This window comes from Pinus tabuliformis, chromosome X, assembly GCF_031772625.1.
Source record: "Pinus tabuliformis cultivar Carrire ecotype Pingquan chromosome X, CPIR1, whole genome shotgun sequence".
Classification (NCBI taxonomy): domain Eukaryota; kingdom Viridiplantae; phylum Streptophyta; class Pinopsida; order Pinales; family Pinaceae; genus Pinus; species Pinus tabuliformis.
The window spans coordinates 98,398,300-98,417,397 of NC_142308.1; positions in this window are offsets into that span (position 1 = coordinate 98,398,300).

Genomic DNA, 19,098 nt, shown 5'->3' on the forward strand with positions numbered 1-19,098 from the left:
GTTTAATATCAAAGAAAAAATTAATATCGAAGAAAAAATGTGATTTATGGGGTAAAAAAGTCACACTACAAAAAAATGGTCATTAGTGAGGGTCATGCCTATGATGGACCCTTAAGTTTCATCACCAATATTGCATATGGTGATGGTCCTTGAAAAAGCATTGTTGTAAGTGCATATAGTGACGGTCCTTTAAGGTTTGTCACCAAAGCTATTTTTAATGACACATTTGGTGAGGGTTGTTGAAGGCACATCACTAATTCTCCCTTTGGTGACAGTTGTAGTGAGGATATTTTATTGGCACTCACCAATTCCCTTTTTTGTTACTTTTGGTGACGGTAAAAAAACATTCATCATAAATGATCATTCCAATAAGTTTTTTATGACACTATCTTATTGTTTCTATACTTTTTGTCAAAAAGAAAACAATTTAAGGCCATTTTTATGGAGTCTTTTTCATTATGTGTCCAAGGCCATAGTGCTTAGAGTCAATAAATATTTTAATATGTAATTAGTGTGTATCATTTCTCTCTTGTAATAAGAATATTTTTTTGCTATGAGTCAACACATGATTAATCTTTGTTAGGTTTGTTATCTAGAAAATTCCCTTTTAGACAATGTTCCACTAGTGTGTGTAGGAACCATATTATTAATACAAAATCAAAATATCTCAATTCTACTAATGAGAGACACATATCACTCATCAACACTCATGACACACCTTGAGATGCTTTGGCACACACTAACATTCCTTGGCACCTTGCATGTCTTTGAACATCTTTCCTTGTAGAACATTTTCCGATGACAAGGACACCTAAGCACATGTTTCCATGCCCTAACACAACATAATACTCCCATATCATGTGTTGGCATGAACTGTAGTCCCTAGAATGTCCTGGAATACCTTCGAATGCATTGAGATACATTAACATTTGGAATGCAATAGCACTTGGCATGTATTGGAACCTATTGTTTTTTTTTCTAGGATGCCCTTTCTGAAAAAGGTAAAATATTGACTTATTGACCCTCTTATGTTCTCGTTTCCTTTCATTTCAGTTTGGTTTTCCCTTTTGGTTCCTTCACACATGTTGGAATACCTTGGTACCCTACACATCTTGGCATGCCTTGACACGTGGCATGTCTTGGCATGCCTTGACACTTGACATGTCTTAGTATGCCGTAAAATTATTTGTCACATGTTAGCACACCTTTGAACTCCCTAACTCTCTTTGAAATTTGTTGGCATGCCCTGTTATTCCCTAGCATGCCTCATCACTACCTAACATACCTTGTCACTCCCTCCTTGGCATGCCTAGCACTCATTAACACTTCCTAGAACACCCTCATAATCATTCATTTGCATGCATTTTGACCTAGTCCTCCCTTGTGTTTCCTCAATACCCCATTACAATTGTTGGCATGCATTGGAACTCTAAAACACACCATAACACTCTTCGACATGCATTTCCACTTCATGGCAAGCGTAACACTACTTGATACACATTGGCACTTTGCACACATTAGAACCTATTATTGGTGTGCCTAGAATTACCCTCTTGGAATTAATAAATATTCACTAATTCTATTAATAATTGAGAGTTAACACTCCTGTACACTCACTAGCATGCCTTCACACTTGTCATGCAATAACACACACTAACATGCCTTGCACCTAGAAATATTACTTGGAACATATAAGAATGCCTAGTATGGTCGAGCACATATTGGCATGCCCTAGCACTCCCTAACATATGTTGGCACACATTGCTACTCCCAACTAGGATGCCTTGGTAATCCTTGGCATGCATTGACACACATTGACACTTGACAGGAACTAGCTCATGGCACATATTGGCACTGATTGTTGGTGTGCTTAGTATGCCCCCGCTTAAAAAAAAGTAAAGTCCTAGCTTATTAAACCTCTTATATTTTCATTTCCATGTATTTTAAGTTGGTGCTCCCTTTTCTTTCCCTTACACTCCCTGGCATGCATTAGCACACCCTGACACCTAACACATATTGGTATCCCTTAGAACCTACCACATCTTGGCATGCCTTTACACTATATGGAACATGTTAGCATTCCATAACATTAGATAGAACACCCTAGCACTTACTAGCATGCCTTGGAATTAGCTAACATGGTTTCAAATTACCTAGCATTCCTAGTCACTCACTCCTTGGAATGTATGGAACTCATTGATGACACTCCCTCACACACCCTCTTATTCATTAACTTACATGCATTTGTACTTGATGCTCTCTTATATTTCCTTGGAACTCCTTAACACTCCCTCACATGCATTAGCATTCTCTAGCACACCTTGGCACTCCTTGACACACTGTACCACTCTATAGCATGCCATAGCCATGCCTCTCTTGAAAAAGGTAAAATCCTAACCTATTAACCCTATTATATGTTCATTTAATTTCTTTCTATAAAATTTGTGCTCCATTTTTTTCTGACATTCCTTGAAATGCATTGGCACACCCTTGCACCCGACACATCTTGGCATGCCTTATCACCTATCATGTCTTTTCATGCCTTAGCACCTAACATGTCTTGAAATGCATTGACATGCCTTGGTGATATCTATCATCTATTAACATCCCCTGGCACTCCCTAACACAACTCGGCACTTCCTAGCATGCCTTGGAATTGCATTGAACTGTGCCTTCTCACTCCCTCCTTGGCACACTTGGAACTCACTGACACTACTTGACACACCCTCTTATTTTTTCATATCCATGAATTTTGACCAGGTGTCCCCTTGTGTTACCTTAGAACTCCCTAAAACTCCTTGAAAACACCTTAGAAATCTTCATCATGCCCTACACCACTGCATAACATGCCCTAACATTGTCTAACACACATTAGCACAAGTTTGCACATGTTGGCACTTGACAAGCCTTCACATGCATTGAGATGCCTTGGGATTATTATTTATTCATATGTGATTATTACCAATACACAAGAACATTAAGAAAACTCTTCATGCACCTAAATTTATATATAGGAGGTTGATAAGTAAGGAGATATGTGTAGATCAAAAGAATTGAAAGGAAAAATGTTGAGATTGGCATATTTTAAATTTTGTTTTCTAGTAAACAAGGCCTTGACACCATAAACAAAAGGACTAGACCTTGAGAGTGAGTTCAAAATAGATTTTATTAAGCATAAAGTGTAAAATCCTTAGTGATTAGATAAACATCAATATTGTATGATGTGTCAAAATCCTATGCATCAAAGCAAATCCATGGACATTTTTTAGGCACATCTAGACCCTTGTTGAGTCAACAATATTTAGTGAATGATACACCTAAGAGAGTTTTATCACGATGTACGCATAGGTATGTGGCTAATAATGGAGCTAAGGCACAACAAAGATATGTTTTCCTAACTTTACATTGAAGCCATGGACATTTTCCACTTGTCACTGAGAAAACGTACTAGTGTCCATGAGAGGAACCAACTGTTAAGTCAAGTGCTAAATGTTAGAAGTTGAGGTCTAAAGGATGCCAAAATGATTTATATGAAATTCCACAACATGAAACTAGGTTTGTATGGTGAGTATTAAGAAGAAGAAGAAACATCAGGTTCAAATTACAAAGGCTAACATGACAACATATTGTGTTAATCACACGATACCCTACAAAAAATGATACTCCAACAGAGAGCACACAAATGTCGAGCTCATTATTTTCAAAGTAAATTGAGTGCAATTTGATTTGGTCATCATCACAATGTTTTGGGTGGGAGCCATAGATAGAATAAATGATACCCTATTTGGAGAAAAATTGCATCATCTTATCAATAGGAATATACTTGTCAGTTTCTACTACATTTTCTTAATTCATTTTCAAATATTTTTAATCATATTCACTATTTTTTTAAAATCCATATATCATGCAAAGACATATATCATGGAATTCAAATTTTGTTCAAAAATCCCTTATAGAATATCTGGCCACAAATTTATAACATAACAACCCTTAGTTTTATGTCAAAACAGCTCTAAAACAAACCTCAACATCCCATAATCAAGGAGAAATTGGTGGCTCTTGTAAGGTCTTAGATTGATGTTCCAGAAATCCCTTGTATTTTCCTACTATATACATCAAACTACAAATCGAAAGCATCCTATACATGAGTCACAAGTGTGAAGAATATGGAAAGGGAAATATCTATTACAATTGTAATCAAAACAAAAATTTGTATAAATGTTTAGCAAGAGTGGAATATTTCTACATTAGATCAACTAGCAAAAGAGATCTGGAATTTGAAGATGAACCTATGCCTTCAACTGATACTCATAATACTCAAAACCGTGTAATGGATTATGTGGCAGAATGTTGCTTGTCTATTTGTTGTATCATTTTCTCCCACATCAGTTTTATTAGGGATTTTGAACATTGGAAAACTTTGAAGGTGTTGTAGCAGCTACAACTTCCCTCAAAAAAATTTCTTCTGCCTCGATTATGGATTGCATAGTCCGGACATTGAGCAGTGATTCAGGTGGATAATGGTATCCATTTGCCTATTCCACTTGGACCCCCAACACTGTCTCTTTTAGTTTTTCGATTTCCTTAATTGTAGCACAATTGACTACTTTTGGCAATTTTTCAGGTTGTGAACTTTCATATCTATTTTGAGGCCTTGAATGATGTTCTTAGGGAAAACAGAGAGCCAAAAAATGTGCTAAACTAAATCCTTGATGTAATTTAAGCCTTCTCTTTGAGATCTTCGAAACGAGTTTTATGATAGTGAAACAGAGATCGTATGCCAAATTATGACCATGAGAAGTTGATGTACCAATTTACCCAAACAAGGCCCACAATTTTGGCGCTTCATCTCCCAGGGTTAGGATTTTTGATGTTTAGGATTTCCATGTTTCATAATAATAAATAGGCCTTTGAGCCTCATTATAACACACTTCACAGGCATGTAGCCACCATGTCTCTTCTTAGAGATAAGCTACCATAGCTTGAACTATCTTATTTACATTCTGTTTGTAAGCAGAGTTCAATATTTTTCTATTAATGAAATGAAGTGTTTTTATGCTACATCTCTGAATTTATGATTATATCTGTAAGTTTTTTCATTCCTGTTTAAGTTCAGATCAGTGGTATCAAAGTGGTCTACTCTTTATCTATTTTTCTTTGCATGTCCGCAACGAGGTCAGGGTATAAGGGGTTAGGGCTTGATCTAGTTGAATAGTTACAAGGTTAGCCTCACAAAAACTAATGACCTCCCATGGAGGAATAAAATAAAGACAAGGGGACAAGATATCCTTTCAAATGTTGCTCGAGGAAGCCCTCGAGGAACATAGGGATGCGATGATGGACAACTTTGCCCAGATTCTTTGACGTCTACCCACAAGCGATGCATCTTTATCCAATAGCCACTCTAGAGGCACCATTCCTTTTAAGGTATACGTTAACTTTCGTATTCCCATATTCAAAGGCCTGATAGATCCACACGCTGCAGATAAATGGTTAAATATGTTGGAAGCATATTTTTCAATTCATGACTTTTCTAATCCGGAAAAGATTACTTTCGCACTTCTCAAAGTTGCCCCACATGTCAAGGACTGGTGGGAAACCTATTGTGAACGAAAGGACAAGAGTGAATCCTCATTCTTTTCAGTTTCACCGACTTGGGATTCTTTCCAAGACGCCATCAAGGAACAATATTACCATATCAGGAGCTATGAAGATAATATATAAAGTGGACCATGCTACAGCAAGGAAGGGACCAAGATGTGTCGGAGTTCACAAATATTTTCCATACCCTTCACACAAACATGGGTATCAAGGATACTAAGTGAAATTTGGTGCTCAAGTACAACGGCTACCTACACAGGTACATCGAGGACAAGATGGAGTTCCTGGACATTTCCTCACTCGACATGGCATACTGGTACACTGTCAAGATTGAGCAGAAGTTTAAATAGAAGAAGCGGGACTTTGGAATCCAAAACAAGGAAAAGGTGCCCCCAAACAACAGAACAAAGGACCAAGCCAAGGCAACACTAGCCAGTTGTTGAAGCCTCGAAAATCGGGTCGACAACAAGGGGGATACCCGCCCAGTCCGGACCTTGGTTGGCATCTCCTTATCCATTTGGTATAGCGGGTCTGACTGGGGATAATGGGACCAATTTCCCAATCTATGGGTCTGTGTGTGTAGAATTGGATGTTGCTGATCTAACAGTTCCTATCTAAGCTATTCTAATTCAAACTTTAATCTAATTATATGCTATTGTAATCTAATAAAAACAACACATCTAATATATGCTAACCCAAGATGTAATTCTTCTATTATGCGATCTAAAGAGATTTCAAATAACAATTGGTAATAAAGATCATTCAACAATTATAAGAAAGGAAATCTATTAAGATGAACTATTTCGCATAAAAAGTTAGGCAAAACAGTTGCGAACAACATATCACATAATAAGCTATTCATACATTAAACATAAATAAATAGCTACCACCGTACAAAAGTGCCAAATGGTAACTCAAGCATCCATGCAATAACATATAAACAACTAAAACACTATATATCACTTTAACATATAAGCAGAAATGGTCAAGAGATAAAAGTACCATTTATGACTGGTCCTACTCATAAGCTTCAAGTAATAATGATTTATCTCTCATTTCTCTAACATTTACTAAGAGTACAGAAGTGCAACATCAGTAGCAGATATCAAATGCAAACATCAACAAATCTTGATCCATTCATTCACCAAAACCTCCTCTGAGGGTGCAAAAGTGCATGTTCTGAGGACAAGTTTTTGATAAATTTCTGGACCCTTCTCTAAATGCATGAGAAGGGTTTAAATACTACTAACTAAATAACTTAATTACACAGATTCAGGATACAGTTTAAACGAAAGCCCTTTTTCTAAGCAAAACTATTTCTAAAAATTAAATCTAATATCTAACTATTTCTGCATTTGCTCCTTAATTTTGCGAGCATTCAATATTTGCCTGGGTAGAGTCGGATGACTGTCTTTCGCTTTTGGTTGAGCTAAGCAAACAGAAAAGGCAAGAGCTGGCACCATCTTTTCAGCAAAATAGAAGATATACTTGAGAATCATCTTTTGGCTATGTGGATTTACTGTGTATGCTCAATAATAATCCAAATTCCACTTGGTTAACCCTCAAATTTCCTCTGCCTTTGCTTTCTTGCGTTTTCTGGGCTTACGAGTGACTAAGCAGTTAGGGACTTTGATTTTTGAGAAATTTTCTCAGCGATGCATGATTAGCGCTAGGCGCTAATCGCGCATCAGAAACTACCTCCATTCTTTGATCCGGGCCTTTCTGGTACGTTTTTCGCCTTTAGCGCCTTTTCCTTCACTGGGTATAAGCTTCAAAATTTTGTAAACATACTGCTTTTGTGAGCTTCTAACCTTGAGCGTTAAATCGCCTGTTGATATCAGCATTATTCAACTACTCATTCAACCATGGTTCTGACTGAAAGATCTGTAACGGATAGCTCTGCGGCACTCTGTAATTTCGCGGCTCTGTTGCATGCGATATCCATTTATGAGGGCATCTCTTCTCTGTTTCTGAGCTTTTGGAGCTTTACCCTTTTCCTTTATCACTTCCTGCACATTGCTTCATGTTGTTTCTGTTTTTCATTCCTGCAGTTCACACATGAGGAGAGAGTAATGATAATAAAAATCGACAAGAAAGCTCTGAGCTCTACGGATGTACAAAAACATGCCACCTAATGTGAACTAACTCTTCGAAAAACACAAGACTGTCTTTCATTAACACTTGGCGTATCATTCATTAATTTTCATTAAAGCGCGTGTCCAATTTTTGGTTTATGGACAACTTTTCTTGAATGCTGAGCCGGGAAAATTTGCGATGGACAATTTCTGCGATTCGCATCACAGCATTGCATCATCGCAGTATCACATTATCACATTTTCATTAAGATGTGTTATCGCAGGGTTGCCCGATCAAGTTTATCGCAGAATCGCAGATTGTTGTATCGCGCGATCGCAGATCACAGTATCGCGTTATCGTAAGATTGCAGATTTTTACAATCGTTAAATCGTTATATGTTTTTTTATGCGATATTGAGATATGCGATATCGTATATCGGCCATCGGTGATTTTTTAAGGTTTTCGAATATGAACATTTTTTAATGCATGCGATGCGATGGAATTTGCGTCGCACTTCTCGCAGTTTATCATTTTACTCACAAGGAAATGTCCTATCTTCTTCGCGTGATGCGATGTTTTCTTAAGGAGTAAAATACATGAGTTTTAATTGAATTTTTTTGAATTTTTTACTAAGGGTCCCCACTTACCTAGTGTTATTGCTAATACTAAAGAAGGAGGGGGGTTGTTGGTGGCCACAACAATTGGCGATTCACTTGGAAGAACCAATTATCTCTGTTTTTCTATTGAATTTTTCAAACTTCCAAAACAAATTTTTTTTCAAAAAATTAAACTTTGTTATGGAAAGATAGGATACATGATGCTTTTAACTGTCAATGATATTTTGTTTCAACCTTTTTCTATTCTAATTATTTTCTTCCTCAGGCTAGTCCTTGTATTTACATCAGCCATTACTTGGTATTGTAAAGATAAAATAAAGTCTCCTCTGTAAAGCAGTTTTAAATATGCTCATTTGTCGTAAGTAGAGCCTCTGCTGCTAGCCGATGTTTATAGCCTCGACAAGGTTACCTGTTACCCAACAATGATACTGTATCCTACTTATGGTGACCTACAACTTTCAAAGAAAAATCCATATCCACACTTATTGCTTTCTTTTTTTATTCTTAAAGAACAATGTCTTTGTTTGGTAGCCAAATTATGACACAATCACTCACTTGATTCATAACTTTGCTGAACAAGCTGGCTCGTGATGATACCCCTTGTCTTTTGATTGCAACAATCTTGAGTCATTGCCCTGTTGTGGTGGACAGTATTGGCAAAGTCAGCAGGTTATAATATCTGTGATCATGATAAGCCGGCTCGACATGAGACCTCTTATTCTTCAAGACATAGTGTATCCTTGGATTATTCCTCTGAAAGCTGTGATTTCCTTAGCAGGGAGGAAGTCATTGTTTCGTTAAGATAGCTCTGGATGAGAATAATAGAGTTTTTTGGAAACAACTGTTCTACAGAGAATCTTTATTTTGTTATTGATACCTTTCATTGTACTGAGATAAAAAAAAAAAATCACTAAAGGTTGCTTTCATCAAATTTTTTGAAGTTGGAACTAGTATCATATCTAGGCTAAAGTTTTTTAACTGTATCTGTCAATAATAAAGATCAATTTTCCAAAAGATTTGCTATTTATACAAGTGAAAAGTTCAAAATCTGAAAGAGAATTGGTGTCTTTTTCGTAAATACCTAATGTAACCACTTACAACTGGTTTTATTATGAAAAGAAAAACTATTCTACAAAAATAGAAGAATAATCTTCTATCGAAAATATTTCTTGAGAATTTGTCCATTAACAGGCAAAGGATCCCTCTTACCTGCTAAATCCTGTAACACAAATGTTGATGGACCTATGAATTCAACAATCTGAAAAGGACCAAGCCACATCCTTTGAAATTTTGTATGTTTTCCCTTTTCTTCATGAGCCTTATCCCACTTTAAAACTAAATCTCCCATTTGAAAATCTTTTCTGGGCATTATGTTTGAATCAAAAGAGGATTTTACTAGCGCTTGATGATGAGCATGCGTTTTCTTAGCTTGTTCTCGATGTTCTTGTAATTTAATTATTTCCATTTGTCTTAGCTATAAGGAGGAAGTGGGTACTTCATCAATGTATTGTACTAAAGACAAAGAGGGAATGGCTAAGTGAGTCGGAAAAACCGCTTCTTTCCCATAAACTAAATTAAAGGGAGAAGTCCCAATAGAAGCTTTTTGCATTATCCTATCTGCCCATAAAGCATATATCAAAGCCTTGTCCCGATTTTTTTGATTCTGGTCAACTGTTCTTTTAATAATCCTAATTAGGTTTTTATTTGTTGACTCAGCTAACCCATTACCTTGCGGATAGTCATTGGCCGAATATTTAAGTTTGAATCCTCTTTTAAGTGCAAATTCAGTCATTACATTTTAAGAAAAGTATAATGCATTATCAAACATTAAAGCGGATGGCAGTCCAAACTTAGTGATTATAAATTGATCTATGAACTCAATGATATTTTCAGAATTAGCTGTCTTGAGTGGAACTGCTTCTACCCATTTAGTAAAATAATCTGTTTCGGTGAGGATGTATCTATGCTGCTTAGAAGAATGAGGAACGATCTCACCTATTATGTCCAAGCCCCACTGACTGAAAGGTTGCTCAATGTTTACTGGTTGTAGTGGAAGGGATGGCTTCTTTTGTCTTCCAGTAGTAGTTTGGTAGACTTGACATCTGTAGAAATTTTGAATAATTTAACACATATTCAACAGAGATTATCCTGATCATATACTATTGCGGAAAACATACACAATACATAAGCTCCTCTACGTTGATCATAAATATAGCAGCATCAATAACAATAAAACATCAAGAACATTCACACATTAACACAGTATGTATCCCGGGGAAAGCATCTCGCTAAAAACCCCAACTATCTGTATATTAATGATTGAGTCATGTAACATTACACAGCATAATACTTCTCACAAGTATCTCCACCTCTGTTACACACAATACAGCTCAGATCTGATCTCCAAATCTCTTCCACTGCTTGCCTGCCTCCAATGCTCAATACCTGCTCAAGAACTGATGAGAATGGCTCACCAAACTCGTTTTTCACCTGCAAAATAGTCACTCACACTTTTTTGGACGTGAGAACAAGCTATAATGTGGGAAAATACGTGAGAAAACTCATTGGGATACTCAATCCCTTGATTGTGCAAGATTTGGTGCACAACTATAGTCACAACTGATAGCAATCTGATTCTCTACCACCTGTCCCTGTTGAACTGAACATGCACTGACATGCAACTGAGTTAACTGATGTATTCATTAGTTATATTATGAGTTAATAACTTGTGAATTAATTAATAACTAATTCACCCAACTCATCTCTAGTCTATTTGCCAGTTAGACTAAATACAACTAGTTTGACAAAGCTATACTGAACACAACTCCATCAACTCCACAATCAACTCCACCAAACTCAACTAATTGAGTTCTAACTGAAGTCATGCATGCAACAACTCAACTGAATCATAAGAAAAGTGTATTTCCTTCTGACAGCTGCATGTGCCACCTCTGTAGCTCAAACTGAAGTGCTCCAAGAGAATAAGATTAAGTTTATAGTCCAAATATTATTGTGAGATAATAATATTTGACTTTTCTATTTTTGACAGCCAGTCTAAAAATAGACTTTGATCACTCACACTTTCATCAAAAATAGAAGTCCATCTATTTTTTCCCAACTTGATCAATCATCCATAAACAACAACCTGCAATCCATAGACATGATCCATATGTCTAAAAATATACATAGTCTAAAGAATAGATTTGCGCCAAAAATAGCCTGCGGGCCCACTTAGTGAAGGCGACTCTTTTCACTAAGCTCCATCATCTTGTTGCAATCTCAACACTCCCTCTCGACAAGATATGGATTATCAGCAACCCCTATCCTGCCTCGGTGGTACTCGAATTTGCTCCTGGTGAGAGCCTTCGTCAGAATATCAGCATCCTGATCCTCCGTTGGAATGTACGAAAGTAACATGATCCTCCACTACACACAATCTCTGATATGATGGTACCTGATGTCAATATGTTTAGATCTATCATGAAATACAGGATTAGCCGAGAGTTTAATGCAACTCTGGTTATCACAGTAAATCACAGTAGGATCCAAATGAGTACCAAACAAACCAACTAGGATCTTCCTCATCCATATAGCCTTGCATGCAGCCAAACTTGCTGCCATATACTCGGCCTCCGCTGAACTGAGTGCTACGGATCTCTGTTTCCTCCTGTACCAAGAAAGTGTTGTCGATCCAATACTGAAGCCCCCTCCTGATGTGCTCTTTCTGTCTGTTGGGCTCCCTGCCCAATCTGCATCCGTGAAGCCACATAGCTTCACCTCATCCTCCTGTCTGTACCACAAACCATATCCCGATGTGCCTCTCAAGTAGCGCAATACATGCTTGCCCGCCTTCCAGAAGAGCTTGGTAGGCTTAACCATAGCTGGTGAAAGTTGGTTAACTGCACAACATATATCAGGTCGTGTATTGACCAAATACATCATCGACCCCACCAACTGTCGATAAACAGTGGCATCCACTTCTTCTCCCGAAGTGGCATCCTCCTTCCTCCAACCTCCAGGAAGAGGAGTATCAACAGGCTTGTAGCCATGCATGTTGAACTTCTCCAGTATCTCCCGAGCATACTTGCCCTGAGAAACAAACAGCCCACCACTGCGTTGCCATATTTCCAATCCCAGGAAATAGTGAAGGAGGCCCAAATCCTTCATCTCAAACTCTGTAGCAAGATCCTTCTTGCATTACAGTATCAACGGCTCATCACCCGTTAGAATCAAATCATCAACATACAGTACAATGATAAGCAACTTACCCTCCACCACAATCTGGTATAGGTTCAGATCCGCCTCGCTCTTGGAGAATCCAAGTCCTGTGAAATAGCTATCTATCCGTGTGTACCAAGCACGTGGTGCTTGCTTCAACCCATACAGTGCTCTCTTGAGCCTGCACACATGCGACTCGCTGCTGAAGACTTCAAAGCCTTCGGGTTGCTCAATGTACACCTCCTCCTCAATGACTCCATTGAGGAATGCAGTCTTCACATCCATCTGATGAATGTGCCATTCCATCTGCGCTGAGAGAGCAAGAATCGTCCGTATGGAAGAATACCTTGCGACAGGTGTAAAGGTCTCCTCATAATCGATCCCCTCAATCTGTGAAAAGCCTCGGGCAACAAATCTTGCCTTGTATTTCTCCACACTCCCATCAGCTGCCTGCTTAACTTTGTAGATCCATCTCAAACCCACCACTGATTTCCCTTCCGGTCTAGGAACAATCTCCCATGCACTGTTTCTGACAATAGAATCATACTCTTCCATCATGGCGTCTACCCATGCAGGATCCTCCACAGCTTCCTCGAAAGAGGATGGCTCAGTCACAACACACTTGCTCATAAGAGCCATGTATCCTGTGTACCGATCAGGTGACTGTCTCTGCCTGCGTTGGGCTGTAGGTGGTCCTACAACTTTCTCTGCATCTTGAGCCAGTTGCTCAGTTTCTGTCAAGCGCTTTCGCCCTCTGATGGTTGGTGCTGCATGAGTGGTCTCTTCCACTCCATGAACCTCATCCTGTGGTTGATCCACATCCTGAAGCTCATCCTTAGGAACTAATAGCTCCTCATCTGCATGCAAGTGTAGCTCCCTCTCAAGCGAACACTTCATGGCTTTCTCCTCCTGAAATTTTATATCCCGTCGCACAACAGTTTTACCACTGTCTGGCAAATACACACGATAGTTGTGGGGTGTACCAGTGTACCCCACAAATATCCCAACCTCTACGGTTGGCTCCAACTTCTTTCTGTCATCCTTCGTCACATGGATGTAAACGTTAGCACCAAAAATCCTCAAATGAGAAAGATCGGGCTTCTTACCAGAATAAGCCTCCTCGGGTGTACTCATGCCAAGTATCCTATGAGGACAACGGTTCTGCACATAAACTGTTGTATTGCATGCTTCCGCCCACAAGTGAAGGGGTCGGCCCTGATCATGCAACATTGCCCGTGTAGCACCCACAATCATTATGTTCTTCCGCTCAGCTACCCCGTTCTGCTGTGGGTTATGGGGAGCTATGAGCTCTCTACGAATCCCTTCTGTCTTGCCGAAATCCTTGAACTCGTCCGAGATGTATTCACCACCATGATCGCTCCTAAGAGCCTTCACCTTCTTCCCCGACTCCTTCTTGACCAGTGCTTTGAATTCACAGAACCTTGAATATGTCTCGCTCTTCTTCTGCATGAAGAAGATCCAGCACTTACGAGAGAAATCATCAACAAAAATCACATAATACCTGTGTTTTGCTGTCGAAGCAACTGAGAAAGGTCCACACACGTCTGTGTGAATTCTCTCAAGGATCGTCGTGGCGCGACTATCTTTCTCGTGAAAGGTGGCTTTCACAAACTTCCCCAAAGTACACCCCTTGCACTGATCTGACTGCGCAAGTGTGCCTTTAGGAAGCCCTCTAGTGATCTGCTGTAGTATCTTCAAGGCTCCATGGTGAAGGTGACCCAATCTCCTGTGCCACAACTCGCTATCATCCCGGCTCACCAATCCTTCTGCCTTGCCTGCCATTGCTGCGCATCCATCTACATGCAACTGATAAAGGTTCCTCACTCGAACCCCTATCTTCTGGGTCTCACCAGTTGTCTTGCTGCGCAGGAAGGCCTTTCCCTCGCTGAAAACAACATCATACCCCTTGTCTTCTAACATCGCCACTGAGATTCTTCGTCAATCCTGGAACATGCATGACTTCCTTCAATATGAAGGGTTTACCAGACTCCCTCTCAAAGGAAATGGTACCGATACCGGTCGCACTATATCTACCATCATTGCCCATATCGATGTGCACTCCAAGATCTTTGTCCTCCAGATTAGAGAACAAATCTTTATCTCCCGTCATGTGAAAAGACGCACCACTGTCCAAGAACCACACGGATCCCATCACACTTGAAACCAAGCATGCGATCAATGAAAAATCAAGCTCAAACTGAGAAGCTAAGGCCTCTCCCCCTACAGATCCAGCAGCTTTCTTGTTCTTCTTCTTCTGTGGACAATTTGTGGCATAGTGTCCATACTGGTGACAGTGAAAACACTTCACCTTGGACATATCCTGCTTCTTGCCTTTCGCACCAGACTGAGAAGCTTTCTTGTTCTTCCCCTTCTTTGCTCTGGCACCAAAAGCACAATTCTCTTCATCAGATACCTTTGATGAAGATCCATTCTCACCTTTATTGTTACTGAGTTTATCCTTGAGCGCCAGGTCGCTCTTGCTTTGGAATAACATTTACAATCCGTTGAAAGACATTTCAACAACACTGCTGCAAATTCGATTTCCACCAGCAACCAACTCAACCGCCTTGGATCTAAAATTCGTGAGAACACAATATTTCTCGTACAGAGATTGACTGTATGGGCATTCACTGCATATCTCACCTTCCAAAGGAAGGATGAATCCAGAGGCTACCTGGCCCGATTACAGACTCTGCCTGAAGAAATAAAATGTAAACACTTCCTGAATAGTAGATCTGATGATCAATCCTTGCTTGATATCCTGTAAAAATCTCTTCTACAAATCAAGCAGCTCTGATACCATGTAGAAATTTTGAATAATTTAACACATATTCAACAGAGATTATCCTGATCATGTACTATTGCTGAAAACATACACAATACATAAGCTCCTCTACGTTGATCATCAATATAGCAGCATCGATAATAATAAAACATCAAGAGCATTCACACATTACACTACAACAAAACAGGCAATTTGCGCCAGATTTAGCACCAAATTCTAGTGCATTTTTTTCTCAATTGGGATGAGCAACCTGGTGCTAAATCTGGCTCTATTGTACAATTTTTAAAGCGTCCTTTTTTGCACCAAATTTTGCATCTTTTTTACGCCAAATTTTCTTTCATTTTCTGCATCATATTTTGCACCAAGATTTTCATTTGGTTTTACAACAGGTTTTGCTTCTAGTTTTGTGCCTTTTTTTGCATCTATTTTTGCATCATTTTTTGCTTCCTCTTTTGTGGAATTCTTTGCTTCTATTTTTGTGTCATAATTTGCATCGATTTTTACACCATCTTTGACATCTTATTTAGCGCCTTTTTTACATCCAATTTGTGCCAATTTTTGCATCTGGTCTTATGCCATCTTTTGCTTCTAATTTTGTACTTATTTTTACATCTATTTTTGTGCCAATTTTTCTGCCTTTTTTTACACCATCTTTTCCATCCAATTTTGCACCATATGTTGAATCTGATTTAGTGCCAAATTTTGCATGCATTTTTGCACCATTTTTTGCATCCACTTTTGCATTTTATTTATCTCCCTTTTTTGCATCCTATTTTGCACCATATTTTGCATTTAATTTTGCATCATTTGTTGCATCCAATTTAGCGTCATTTTTAACACCATTTCTTGCATCCAATTTTTCATCCTTTCGAGCATCTAAATTTGCATCCTATGTTGAACCATATATTGCATCCACCTTTGCATCCCATTTTGTGTCTATTGTTACGTTCACTTTTGAGCCATTTTTTCGTCTACTTTTGCATTTGTTTTTGCTCCAAGTTTTGAATGATTTGTTGCATCATTTTACATCCAATGTTGCATCTCAATTTGCATCCAAAATTGAGCCATTTTTATGCCCATTTTTGCACCATTTTTTCTTCTTTTGTGTCCAATTTTGCACCATTTTTTATGTCCAAATTTGCATCCTTTTTGGTATCTAGTTTTTCATCCTTTTTGGCTTCCAAATTTGCATCTTTTTTTCTGCCACATTTTGTGTCCACATTTGCATCTCATTTTGCACCTAGATTTTAGTTGGAATTTTCATCTAGTCATGCATCATCTTTGACATCCTTGGTTTCACCATTTTTTAGTCCCATTTTGCATCTTGTTTTGTGTCTTTTCTTACATCCTTTTTGCATCCTAATTTTACACCATTCTTTAGATCCTCATTTTGGTGTCCATTTTTGCATCCTTGTTTGCACCCAATTTGGTATCCTTTCATATGCCCTATTTTGTTCCCTTCTTTGTGTCTAGTGTTGCACCCTTTTTTAATTTTACTTTAAAAACCTTTTTGTGTCATTGTTTGCATATTGTTTTGATGGCTAGTTTAACATCCAATTCTACTCCCAATTTTTCATCCATGGTTAAATCCACTTTTGGCTTCTTGTTTAGAGTTTTACTTTTACTTCCATTTATGACCACCTCTATGGGTTCATTTTTCTAAGTTCATTTACATAGTGAAATATACTAAATTTTCTAAATATCATTTTGATGTAGGATTTAATGCATGGTTAGATGAAAACAAAACCCTCTCAGTTTATCTAAGAAACCTAGGACAAACCAATTAAGAGAAAGGTTGTTCTAAGGCTTAGGATTCTTAGTAGATCAAGATGTAGAGTATAGATTAAGAAAAAGAGAATGAATTCTTGTGAGTCCTTGCATGCGGGTCTTCTTGGAGTTTTTCGTATAGCCAAGAAGCGCTCCTAGCTAGCTCCAAAGCTTGGTCCTACACATAAGAGAGAGAATAAAGCAACCTTCACAACATAATATCTTAATAATCAAAACTATAAAAAACATATAAATATTATTGAATAAATAAATATAAACCAAAAACCCATGCATACATTAGTTAAATAGAAGAAGTAAAAAATGAATAGAAACATATGGAAGGAAGAACAACTGATCTATATGAATAAAGGAGTTGGAGGAAAGTTACAACAATCAGATATAGTTGCAACATCACCTCCCCCAACTCATAGCTCCAGAACTCTCCCTCTCAAGACAGATCTCAAGAGCGTGACAATACAAAATTCCCATCATTTTTTCAATGGCCAAGCCTCTAATATATAGGAAAGTGGAGGCTATGAAGATTTCCAAAATTCCTCATCAGTTCAATTTGGGAAAAATCTTTTGGGTGAATAATGTTTCCTCATATAAAAAAGGAATTTTCCACTTTTTAGATGCTTTTGTGCTTAGGAAAAAGCTTCCCCATGCTTTATGGCTCTTTCCCACTTTTGTATGCTTTTATTTTTTAGGAAAAAGCTAAAGATGAGGATAAAGAGATTACATTCCACCATATGTTTCCGAAAGTGACCAAGAATGTCAAATTCAAATTCTAGTTTGCTTATGTTTTAGTTTTTTTTTAAATATATATTTAGTTTTAGTATTTTTTTTTTCTAGAAAAATATATTTAGTTTTTGGTATATTTTTCTGTAAGAAAAATTATATTTTGTTTTTATAAAAATGGATTTTAAACATTCCATTCATGCTAAATTTGTGATTTTATGATAGGAGTGTAAATTATATATAGTAAAGTAACTTAACGTCATGTGTCGTGTTGCTGAGATGGGTGTTATACATCTCTTTCTTGCTAAGTTATAGAATGTGCTTGGGTTTTCTTAATGCAATAAAACTAATTATGTTCTTCATGATATCTTGAAATGTTCATCTTGAACCAGGCTAATAAAACAATAAAGTTAAAATAGGTTTTCCTTTGTCCTTTATAGATCTTTGTCCCCATTAATCTTGGTCTTAATAGATTAATTGTCTTGTGGTGGCCTTGAGTGGTCACTTCCATTAGTTGCATGCTTTGTAGTTTTCAGTTAGTGACATTTTTTAGGCTTGATAATATGTTATTTAATTTATTAAAATGTGTTATTGTCCATATTATTGTTAAATATTAATATTAAATATGCTGATTTTTAAGCATGTTTTAGCAAAATTTTCCCAAAATGTTTATAGATTGTATTTTATAATGCAATGATTCTTTGCTTGATGAAATTGTTTTGGATATTTTTTTTAATGATTCATTGATTGATGAAATTGTTATGGATATTTTTTTTAGTATATTAAATTGTATGTGATAAAGTCAAAAATCACCTCGTTTTTAGATTTTCATTGATCAATTTCCCTTAAGGCCATCAAGTTCACCATTTGGTCCCAGGTTAAGGAAATATAGGAGTCATGAAGTGGAATTGTCCAAGCACTTAAATCTTGAGACATGTTTCTTTTTAGTCACTTTATACTTTCTTTCTATGTAAATTTTTGATGAAAATAGTCTTGGAACATGAGGGGCGTCAATAGTAAGCGAAAACAAACTCCTAAAAGAAAAATGGTATGCAAAGCACCCATAAATAATGTTGATATAAGAAGCAAAAATATTAAGTGAGGTTCAACCTCATATAATTAGAAAATGGGGGAGGAATTTCCAAGTAGTAGTGATTGATGCGTAGAGATACTTGGGTGGAATGGTTATTATTTGAAATGATTAAGACATCAAGGTTACCAATATGTTTACCTCTTTTCGCATTATGACAATACAATTTTAGTTAATTGACATTG